General features: G+C 35.2%; 1 long non-coding RNA gene across 1 annotated transcript; it reads left to right on the top strand.

Annotated features, from left to right (window-relative positions):
• The first annotated feature begins 1,196 nt into the window (after window positions 1-1,196).
• Window positions 1,197-7,580, top strand: LOC109217224. The gene is made up of 3 exons (XR_002066608.1): window positions 1,197-1,550; window positions 5,689-5,765; window positions 6,701-7,580. It is a non-coding gene; the product is annotated as an uncharacterized LOC109217224 (long non-coding RNA).
• Window positions 7,581-11,930: the final 4,350 nt, after the last annotated feature.

An 11,930-nucleotide genomic window follows, 5' to 3' on the forward strand; every position in this document is an offset into this window, starting at 1 on the left:
TTAGTCTTTGTTGATTATCAAAGCGTTCTATGACGAAAAAAATAAGTTTAAGTTTAAAATTGATCATGTTTAAACGAATCAAATTAAATCATTTCTTCAAAATTTTACTAAAAGGCTCGTGATGCATAATATAACACAAACACAAGTTATCAAAATTGAATCAATATTTCTAGAATTGTCATTAGTTCAGTTTTAAATAAATTTTAAAAAAAAAAAAGTGGATCATCTAGATGATTCACTTTCCATCATTTTTGTTAATTTTTTACCAGAACTTTATTTTTCCACTACCAAAAAGTGAAAAATGTTGATTCTTCGAAAAGAGAGGGAGAGAAAAGTTTCTTCCGTACAAAGTAATTAGTTATTCTTCAATGTAGCAAAAAATTTACTAAAGGCCTAAAAAATTTCAATTGATAGAGCACTATAGAGTACAGATATATTTGAGTGCATTTCAGTATTTAGCCCAAAAAAAAAAAAATATCATTAGTAATATTGTATTGGTCGAAATCTGACCCTGATGACTGGAGGCGGTAAGAGTTCGACCCCGTCATGGCCGTGCTCACGAGGCGTAATGGCGACGGGCCCCACGGTCCCTGTCGAGGTGAGGCAGTTAGAAAGCCTATATGGCAGGATATATAAGCGTACTGTATTGGGCAAGTAATAAAGGACTGCCGTGGGAAAGCACATCGGTCAAAGACTGTTGGATAAAATGGAATATTGTCAATATATAAAGGGGAATTGGGAACTGTGAAAGGGGGTCTGGCTATCACAAACAAGAGCAATATTACGAAACCGTGAGGGAAAGATTTCTCAGCTATCAACAGTTTCCCTTTCTTCTTTATGCTCTTTCGATTGTAATCCAAGCCTATCACAGATGTAAGCTTATCATTCCCACTTGATGTATGATAGCCATCTTATGAAATATTAAATCAGTTTGTTCCTCTCCAATTTTTATACTCAATATGTTGCGATCTAGAGTTAATTACCTTTGGCTAAAATTTATCCTCTATTTCATTCATTAATTAGTTTAGCAAGAAGTTTAATACTTTTTGGTCAAACAAATATAAGAGGTTCCATAAGAGGAGAAACCTTTATACAAGTCATTCTCGATTGGAAAATTATAAATAAAGAGCTACAATTTTTTTTTTTTAAAAAAAAATTATATATAACAATGAGGAAAAGTATAAATGAAGAGCTACAACTTTCAAAGAAATTTATGTGTAACATATGAAAGTGCAAAAACTGAAGGTGTTCGAATTGAGTAGAAATTGGATTTATAAGGCGTATTTGTTATGCAACTTATAATCGCTTGCAACGTATAGTCTAATACGACTTCTTATTCGACGCCCGACAAAAACTTTCTTCACTCTAATTTCTTCAAATAACTCACCTAAAATTAGATGCTCGCCGGTTTTGTTTAGCGTTTACATCAATTCCTGTATTCTCTGATGGGAGAAAACTGCTGCCTGCTGCCTGCTGCAGCCGTTGATACTTCCGGGTCGGAATCCGCTTTCGTTATTGGAAGGGCACAATTACAATGATGCTATGAATAAGTATGTTTTTTGATTGGTTCTCATTGTGGATCATAATAGATGTTTGTGTTTATCTATTTATTTATTTCTATGCTCGTTGTGCCATTGCGTTTAATATGAATTTAGAGAGTATAAGATGTAAATATGTTTTGCAGAAATTGATATCTTTGTTCTTAATACATCAATGCCTGGAAAAATATGCTGTTATTTTCATGCTCGTGCTCGTAATAGTTTTATTCTTTTTGAGACAGAGGGAGCACATTATTGTCTAAATATTTAAATTAACTTTGCGTTAGATACTTTCCTGCAATTTCTATTGGGAGTATGCTACTAGTTTCATTGTAAGCTTGTTAGCATCTGATTCAGTTTAATAAAAGTCTTTCTTTGAGTTCAAAAAGAAATAACTTTTTTCTACTCCAAATAGATTCTTCTATTTATATGATATCTTAATACTGCCTATTTTGATTCTCTAATGTAGATGTGTTATATTAGACCTTAATAAATTTCTATTAATTATATATTGAGAACTCAAGTAGAAAATCTTATGAGCCTGTTTAGTATATCTAGGCAAAGACGAGCTCGAGCTTTAGGCTTGTTAAACTTCTACTGGTCGAGTTTGAGCATGGTTTAGAGTTCATTTAGTATTTGACCCGAGCTTAACTTGTTTATTAACACAGTCTAGTTCGACAATCAAAACTTGACCTGGCTCGATTGAATTTACAACTCTAGTGTAACGCAAACAAAAATAAACATGAAATTCAATTTTTATACAATTAGGGATTGCCTTATGGATTCAGATTTACATGATTTAGAAGTTGGTGGTGTAGAGAATGTGCGAATGCTAAGATGTATCCTTTCATTAATTAATATTTAATCTTACTATTTGAGAGGATAATCAGAAATGGAGACTTGTGCATACCAAGGCTAACTAATTTTTATCAAGCTTTCTTGGGAAAATGGTTGTGGAGATCCACATGTGAGGAGAACATCTCTTTTGTAGGAGGTGATAAGCGTGAAGCATGGATGCAGTCAATATGGGTCGCTCTCAGAAAAGTCACATCATCATGCTGAATGAGTTAAGGAAAGAGAATATAAAGCAAAGAAAAAATAATCACAAGACTCCTAACTGAATAAGCAAGTTGGCGAAAGTCACGGGGAGGATGTGGATCATCTTCCACTCCATAACATTTCTCTTCAGAATTATGGGTCATGATGTTCTCCATTTTCAAAAGTTAATAGGTTGTTCCTAGAACAGTAATTCCATATGACTAGTGAAGATATGGTAGATACAGCTGGTAGTTTCAATGGATCCTTTTTACTTCCATAAATGGAGTGAACCAAGCCAACATATACGAGAATGAGGACTAAAAAGCAGTAAGCAATTTACCATTTTTTATGTCCTGCATTTTTGCTAGTTTCGGAACTTAACACCTATACTGATAAGCTTATAAGACAAGAAGCGCTCAACCAGTGTTAATTAAAGCAATGAAGTGATACAAGGCAAGGTTTTACCGCGTCGTTGTGAAGTCATGTGCTTTGAAGAACAGTGCGCTTCAAACAGTGATGCGCAAAGTAATCCGAACGATAAACAATCAATTCTTTGACTACCAAGTTTGAGGAGTGGGATTTGATATTGACATTATTGTACTGCTTTCACCCTGTTTTATTTTGAAGGGGTTTGGAGTACGAGAGTCAAAGCACCTAATTTTCAGTGTGGATTTCGGCATAAATATTTCAAGTTTTTTGAAATTAAATTTACAAATTTGAAAACTATGTGAGAAGGACCATATATCAGCATAGTTACTAATTCAAAGTATTACAACACAGTTTAAGAAAATCTCAGTCAAAGGAAAATTATTTGACTCCCCAAAATAATGTTAGTGTTACACAAAATGGGATAGAGGGAGTTTATTGGGTCCTGGGTACTGAAATTAGCTTTGATTATTATAATACTAAAATGATTATGTTTGGTATTTTTAAATTTTCATAAATTGCACGCTTTACCTCAGAGAAGTGTTTACATTATTTCACACTTTTCTTATTGAACTGTTATAAAACCTGATATGATGAACCTTTGAAGAATAAAGTTATCTGTATGCAAAGCCATGCTATAAAATCTTGCATGTTAAGCCTGTGTTAGAAACTTATCTTGTAAACTTGCCTAGAAATGCTATGGAGTTTAATCTTTTCCTCTTGTTATGACTCTTTGAGCCTTGGCATGAATGTGACAAAATTCCAACTATTTGTTCTCATCAACATTAAGATGCCAACCAGTTACATGATCTGCCTGTTTTGTTGATCAGTAGATAGGTTTCTACTGGCATGTTTATTTCTATGTTGGTGTTAACTGTTACTTGCTGTGCACTTTCACACGTTGATACGGAGTTTTTAAATGGATTTACAGCTAATATGTGTCCAGTGAATTTATTATGTGTAGAAGCGGCAAAACAGGTATATAATCGGTAAATGAGTATGCTAATTTGTAACTTGTACTCATTTTACTAGCCAGAGATTTAGGATCTATCAACCATTTTCCTATTTTTCCACCTCTAGATATTGGTAGAGTAGATTAACATATGAGAGACTAGAAAAAATGAATATTGTGCTTATGTGCTTTATAATTTCCATTCATGTGTCAGGTGGAATTTTGTTGATATATACGTTTATTACTCTAAGTTTCAGTATCATCCTTGAAAACTAACAGTTTTTAGTTTTATGGAAAGTTTCTATTGTCCCAAAAAGCATTTAATTACACATTTGTGCGTGTTAACATTTTTGGCTCCTTATTTATTTGTTTATTTAATCTCCATCCCATTTCTTCTTTTAGCCGTTCTCCAGGCTCAGGTGATAGGTATCTAGATTGAATGGAGGTCTAGAACATTGATAAAGTATTTGCATGTATGAACTTGACACGGGATTTGTTACAATTATGAAATACATTTGATCACTACCTCCTCACACCCCCACCCCACACCCTTCCAGTTCAATCAGTACCATTATCTCCTAATGTTTAGCTAGTAAATTGAACACTGTAGGTGTTTTACCTTTGGCTTTAGTTTTTGACTATGTTTTGGATGCAATGGTCATTTCCAGGAAATAGATTTTGGCTTTATTCTGCAGATCAGAACGTGTTTATGTATGCTTTAAAGCACGATCCTCGTGATCTTTGCATGGAACTCTCGTGAGGAGTGCTACTTGCCTTTTCATCTATTACAACTCCGCCACTTGCATCAGTATTCCTTCCAGATGCATGCACACTTCATTTTCACTGTCCTATATATTGTTCAGGTGCTGGATATGAACAGCACAACTTATTTCCAGTAATTCCACTGGCTTCCCTCTGTCCCTGAATAACGGTAGTCTAACCTTTCTCTTTTTCACCAGAGACTCGCTCCAAATTATCAGTGCCTTCATCAGATGAAATTTTTGTTTTGACATCTGCTATCAGCTTTCCTTTACTTGGGATATCTCTTGTACCAGTGCTTGTGAGTATTGTGAGGAAATTGAGTGCATTGATTGTCCACAAAGTTTCCTAATATATATTTGCTGATGAGGATTTATTTGGTGCATGTTTGTGTCTGTAATTGAAGTATCACCTTGCTTCTTTTCATGTTAAATGCAGCGAATGATTTTATTGGGAATAAGTTATTTACAGATGACAGACCGTAAAATTTAGCACCCTTACTTCTCTTTGTGTTAAATGCATCAAGTGATTTTATTGAAAAAGATCTGACGGTCTGTCATTTTCGAGTTATTTAAGGATGCTTGAAATGTGAATATCTAGATCTAGTTGTCCTGGTTAATTTCTAACTTAGCATTCTGCTGGAAATCAATGTTTTTCTTCTTCTCTAGATTCGTATAAAGATAGTTGTTAGTTGATTAACTGAAAAAATTACTTGTAGCGTCCTTAGTATAAGTTTTCTTTGGAGTAGGACTAGGATGTCTGACCCCCTAGGATGTCCTCGTGTTGCATCCACCGTGTTATCGAAGTATAAGTTTCCTCTCTGTTTGAGTGCCCTTAGTATAAGTTTTTTCTGACGGTTGTTGAATTAAAAATTCTTATTCTGCTCAAGTGCTTCCTTTAGACCAGCATAAATTATCATTGTCAATGAACTTGTATCCTTTATAAAGTCTTAGACGTGCTAGATTGTTCCTGCAGGTATATTGGTGGAGCGTCAGAAGATCAGGACGTTGTAGCAGAGAAAGATCTGGATCATTTTCTGCAACTTCAAGATGGTAAAGACACCTGGCTCCTAGAATTGCTTGACACATATTCTTAAGGGTTGCTGCCATTTGGATATATCTTCAGTACCTTTTTACCAAATTAAAAAGGGAAAGTCTTTTAAATTCACTTGTTTTGAGTTTGATTTTATGATATCTGCCTTCTTTCTCTGAGGAAACATTTGCTGTTTCATTGTTTCCAGACGATCATTTGAGAGTTGCAATTTGACATGAAAAAGCTTGTTTTTGTGTTCTTGAACTTGGGATATGTGTGTTTAAATTACTGTTTTATTTTAATATTTTTGGAAGGGAAAGATCATGACGAGCTCTGTGGTAGGTGCAACACGTTTGGTACTTTACGTATCCACATTTCAATTTTAAATGTTATACTTATGTCAGCTCTACAATTTTCCATGACCGAGATACCAAGTTTATAATGAATTTTGTGGTACAAAGTTGTGTTGATTGTTATCAAATTGAATGTTTTTATCTCTATTTGGAAAACCATATTCATCGTTTTTGCTCTATATTTTGGTTTTTAGTTTTTTCTATCAAGAAAAGCTTATCTCTACCCTAGAATTAGTTAATTTTCTTCTTATCTTCCGGAGTCTCTTGGTATACAAAGTGAACTATGTCTTTGTTCCAAAGATGTCTGATAAACTGCGCTTTCATCTTGTGTCTTAAGATTTTCAGACCTTCATGGACTTTAGGACTTATGAAGCTGCTGCTTATATTGTTTGCATGAGTTCCCTGAAGTCAACTCGATTGTTCTACCTACTCATTTTGATACCGAAAACTGCTCCTTGTCTTGTTCACTTATTTTATTCTATCGTCATTATGTATAACTTTTAGAAACTATGTAGTCCCACATCATGTGTCATCATTTATGTTTTCGGGAAACTATGTAGTCATCTATCTTGTGTACATCTGTAACATGAAATCTATTGCAGGGTGCACCCTCTCGAGCTTTTCAAAGGCGAGACAAACCTAGGTGTGTAGACCTGTACTTTACAAGTTGGGTTGTTAAGCCTGGTAAGTGGTGCCATTTCTAGTGGATGTACAAAACGATAAATCAACTTTGCCAATTGTCTAGGACACCATAGCTTAAGATCTACTTAAAGTGTGCACTTGTAAGGAATCAAAGAAAGGGGATGGACACCTATCTGCATGTGAGATCACACTAGTTCAGTATGAAGATTTGGGCATGTTAGGAGTTCGTCAGGGGCTCTGTGGTACTGTCAAGAAGTTGCACAATGGCCTCCGAGCATATCAGAACGCGAGGAAGTCAGAGGCAGCGGTTTCCAGGTGTGCAATGATGGCAAGAATCACTGCAAAAATATCATCTGATGTAGGTACTGGTACTTTGGAGCGAGTCTCTGGTGAAGAAGAGAAACGTGAGACTAACGATATCCAGGGTCAGAGAGGAGGTGGTGGCATCAAGTGGAAATACGGGAAGTATTCCTACGCTGTTGATTTGAGCTTTGACCACGTTCCATTTCTTAAGTGTTCCTTCTTTGGGTTAGCTTCCGAGGGAACAAGTTTTCTGTTTCACTAACTCCACGGGGATTAATTTCATCACAGTTTCAAATGGACAAACAATTATTTTACACGGAGAGTGTTTTTGTTGTTGTTAGTAGTGTGAATTTCGTGTTCTCAATTTGGATAGTTATGGTTTCTAACTTATGTATTAGATCATTTTGACAAGCAGCACAGAGATCAAATTGTTCACTTCTCTTGACTAGAACATTTCCATGTGTAGACTGCATCTTATGTTCATATCAACATTTTGATATGAAAATCTAAAGTTGGGTTGACTAAAATTGTCTTGAATCAATGTTGTAGTACATTTTGGTGATGATGTTATATGCAAAAATACCAACCCTTCACTAATGCTAGGAAATGGTACTGTATCAGAGGTGAATATAAGATTTTAAATCAGTGAATATGAAATAATAGTCCATTCGCTATTTCTTTATGACCATAAAAATGGAATAATAGGTATAACAATTATTTTTCTAGAAAATATAGTTCGATTCTAAAAAAGTGTATGTGCCCTGTATTCACTACTACATTAGCCTTAGAGAAGGTACTGTTTGACCAAAAAGTGTCGAGCTTCTTGTTAAACTAATTAATAAGAAAAAGAGGATAAATCCTAGCCAAGGATAATTAACTCTAGATCGAAACGCATTGAACCGGAGAATAAGATAAGGTCAAGCATACGAATTTTTTATACTTATAAAAAATATCAAATATAAATGACATGCTTACATTCATGGTGTATTGTTCTATAATGCAAGAATAAAGGTGGAAAAGAGGAAAATGTCATTAATAGTTGCTGGATCTATCTTTATTAACTCAAGAAAGATGATTATAAAGGTTTGCCGCCTAGATCTGCAACTTCTCTTTCTTGTTTTTCTCCGGTAGCTTTCTCCGGTTCTTCTGTCTCCTTTTTTTTGTCAGAACCAAATCCCCCTTTTCTTGTCCTCTTTTCCCTATTTATATAGCAATTATTCTCTTTTATCCAACAGTTCTTAGCCAGAGGGCCTTAGTCTGTTCATTGTGCATTGGGTCGTTCCCCTTAAATATCACGACATATACCTCGCCGCACGAGCTTTAAGATAGTTCTATCCCGGCAGCGGCCGAGATACTCGTTGTTATGACATCTTATGAATACGACCATGGCTCAGTCGACCCCTCGCTATTTCTTTTAACGCTGATCCACGCGTGGTCAGATTTCGACCCATACAGGTACTAGGATGATTCAACCCTTTTTACTGCGAAATAAAAAATTATGATGGGGAACGCTTCCCTTTTTAATAGATCTTACGCTCCACAAATTCTAATTAAGGTGGAGGTAATGCGACGAAAAAGGGTTGGAAATCAGAAAGAAAAAAAAAACTACATTTTACTGCATCCAAAGATAGCATGAGAGGATAGTATGGCTATTCAAGCTGTCACAATACCCAAACAAGGGGTCTTTATGACGAAATGACTTACTCTCTAATATTTGGACCCTTTCTATGCAAATTCATGGCTCAACTCTCCTCTTGTCTCTATGGATAAAAGCTTGAAATGGACCACCTAATATCAAAACAGAGAAAAAGAAAAAAATATTGCTTCTTCCTTCAACGATAAAATAAAATATACTTACATTTATTTGAAAAAGAATAACGGAATGTTTGGCCTAATGGTTAATGACGTGGATATAGAATCACGAAGTCTCAGGTTCAATAAAGCAAAACATTAGGTAATTTTCTTTATATCTATCCAAACTTTGTGGACAATGTTATCTGATATCTATACTCATGGGAATTAAGTAATGATGAATGTGAAGATTAAAATATCCAATTCTCAAAGCAAACTTGGCATTGACAATATAATAAATCATAATTTATTAAGAATACTAAAATTATTTGGGAGATATCATAATCGAAGAAAGAATTATCTGATTCTCTAAATAGTAATAGTGTCATATAAAAAAGACCCTAAGAACATGAAGAATAAAATGGATATAGACACACATATATACACTATACCTTCTTTTTCTTTTGTGTTTTAAGCATTCAGTATCCGAAACTCACTAATCCGACTAATTTGAATTTAACCAGTTAGGATTTGCTAATTGGAAAAACACTTCCTATCAGGAGTTTCTCTATTCCTATAGCTCAACCCCAAGTCTTCCTGTTAAAATTGGAGTATCGCATTGATTCCACCGTACTACTTGGTGCATTGGTGACATGCATACACTATGAATAAAAAGCAATCTGGTGCATAAAGCATTTTACGTTTACATAAGGTCCGCGTTTATGCATACACAATGAATATGTGAGTAAATATAATACTAGGATAGGAAGTGCCAAAACTCAAGATAGTGGTTTGATATTAGTGAAATTATCCTTATTGGGCCAGAAGCCTTAAATAACCATGGATTTATTTGTTTAAATATAGACCCCACTTTTGGTCCCATAATTTTGGATTAACATTGACCACTTGAGGTGTAGCTTTCAATTGTGTCAAATTGCTATCAATTCTTTCCTTTATTGCTAAAGGTCCCCTCTTTAGTTGCCTAAATTTGACTTCTTACCACAAAAACAATCATAGGGATTTTTCTTGTCATTTTAAAGAGTAACATTTAGGCCTACTTGTAATTTTCCTACTTGTTTTAAGTCATTTAAACCTTATCAATCAACTCTTTTATGAAAATGAAATGGATACGATGTTCACATGCTATGCAACTTTACACCTTTCATTTTTTATATATAACAAGATCTTAAGCTTTTGCTAAAAAGTTCAAAAACCAAAAATAATGATTATACTAAAGAATAGAGTGAATTTTCGAAATTTTATTGGAAATAATTAAACGATCCAAATGTAAGTTACAATTATTGACTCGGGCGTCTTCAAGAATGTTTACTCAAAAAATTTCAAATAAATAATTGCTCTCCAAAATTCTATTTCGACACTGATTTTTTTTTAAAAAAAAAAAATTAAGCGAGAACAAAAGAATTAACTTGTGAAAATCGAGTTTTAAGCAAAAATTATCCTCTCCTCAAACTCTAACTATAGACCATTTTCAATTAGAACAATTTAATATTGTGACATTTATAAGATTACTTTTATGGGAACAATATTTCTTGAGAAAACTAATTTGAACCAAAATTAGATATTTTTTTTTGTGTGAGTGTTTCATTTGATCAAAGTTCATATTAAGGACATGATCCTTGATAGAAAGGTGTGAAGGTCGAGCATTAGGGTTGTAGGTTAGGAGGTAATTGTGCATTTTCCTACTTCATATCGGGTGAGGCTATAGTGTTTTGTCTTAAACTGTTAGTGGTTAGTGTTTGTGTTCACGCTATTCTTCCGTTTTTCATAGTACCGGGCCGTATTTACTGGTTATTGTTATTGCTCCTATTTTCTGATTCTTTCGATACTGTTATTATTTTTCTGGCTTCTATTGCTGGTACTGATATACCGTCTCTTTTCGTCTTCTTGAGCCGAGTGACTATCGAAAATAGCCTCTCTATTCCCTAGGGACAAGGGTAGGTTTGCGTATATACTATCTGTTGTCGCTACTGTGTTAAAACAAAAAATTAGAAAGACTGTTAGAAGAAAATTGGAAAAACAGTAAACTATAAAAAATATTCCGAGTCCACAATTTTCTTGTGCGTCCTTAAGGAATTTTAACCCCCTCACACGTTGCCAAGGTAATGGATTAAATCCTCCTAGGATGAAACGGAATAAACCTTCCTGCAATAGTGGCAATATGTGACGACCCGACCCGTCGTCTCATGTATTACTGCCCCGTTTTCCCCATGTTACGCTTCTTCATGTTTAATTATTGGCATTTGGTGTGTTAGAGTTGAATTGGATTGGTTTTGGTAAGTAATGAGACACTTAGTCTCTTTAAGGAAGACTTGTCTTGGAAAAGTCAACCGGATGTTGACTATTGAGTTAGAGGGCTCGGACAGGACTTCCGGTGATTTGTTTAGCTTCGGGAGGTGATTTGTGACTTAGGAGTGTGATCGGAAGTGATTTTGGAGGTCCGGTGTAGAATTAGGCTTGAATTGGCGAAGTTAGTATTTTGGTGAATTCCGGTTGATAGGTGAGATTTTGATCCGAGGGTCGGAATGGAATTTCGAGAGTTGTTGTAGCTTCGTTAGTTGATTTTGGATGTGTGTGCAAAATTTCAGGTCATTCGGAGGTGTTTTGGTCGGGTTTTTGATCAAATGCGTATTTCGGAAGTTTTTAAGAAACTTAGGCTTGAATCCGATGTGATTTAATGATTTTAGCGTTGTTTGATGTGTTTTGATGATTGGAACAAGTTTGAATGATGTTTTAGGATGTGTTGGTGCTTTTGGTTGAGGTCCCGGGGGCCTCGGGGTAATTTCGGATGGCTAACGGGATGAAATTTGGAGTTGAGGAATTGCAGGCCTTAGCTGATACCTGATATTTTCGCTTCTGCGGAAGTGGACCGCAGAAGCGGTTCCGCAGAAGCGTATGGAGGGTCGCAAAAGCGGTCCATGGCTTAGTAGGGTAGTTCCGCAGAAGCGAAACCCTTTTCGCACAAGCGAGCCCGCAGAAGCGATTTTGGACTAGAGATGAAGTTTCGCAGAAGCGGCCTTGGATTTTTAAATGAAATTCCGCAGAAGCGGGAAATAACCGCAGAAGAGGTATCGCAAA

The sequence above is a fragment of the Nicotiana attenuata genome, unplaced genomic scaffold (assembly GCF_001879085.1).
Source record: "Nicotiana attenuata strain UT unplaced genomic scaffold, NIATTr2, whole genome shotgun sequence".
Taxonomy (NCBI): domain Eukaryota; kingdom Viridiplantae; phylum Streptophyta; class Magnoliopsida; order Solanales; family Solanaceae; genus Nicotiana; species Nicotiana attenuata.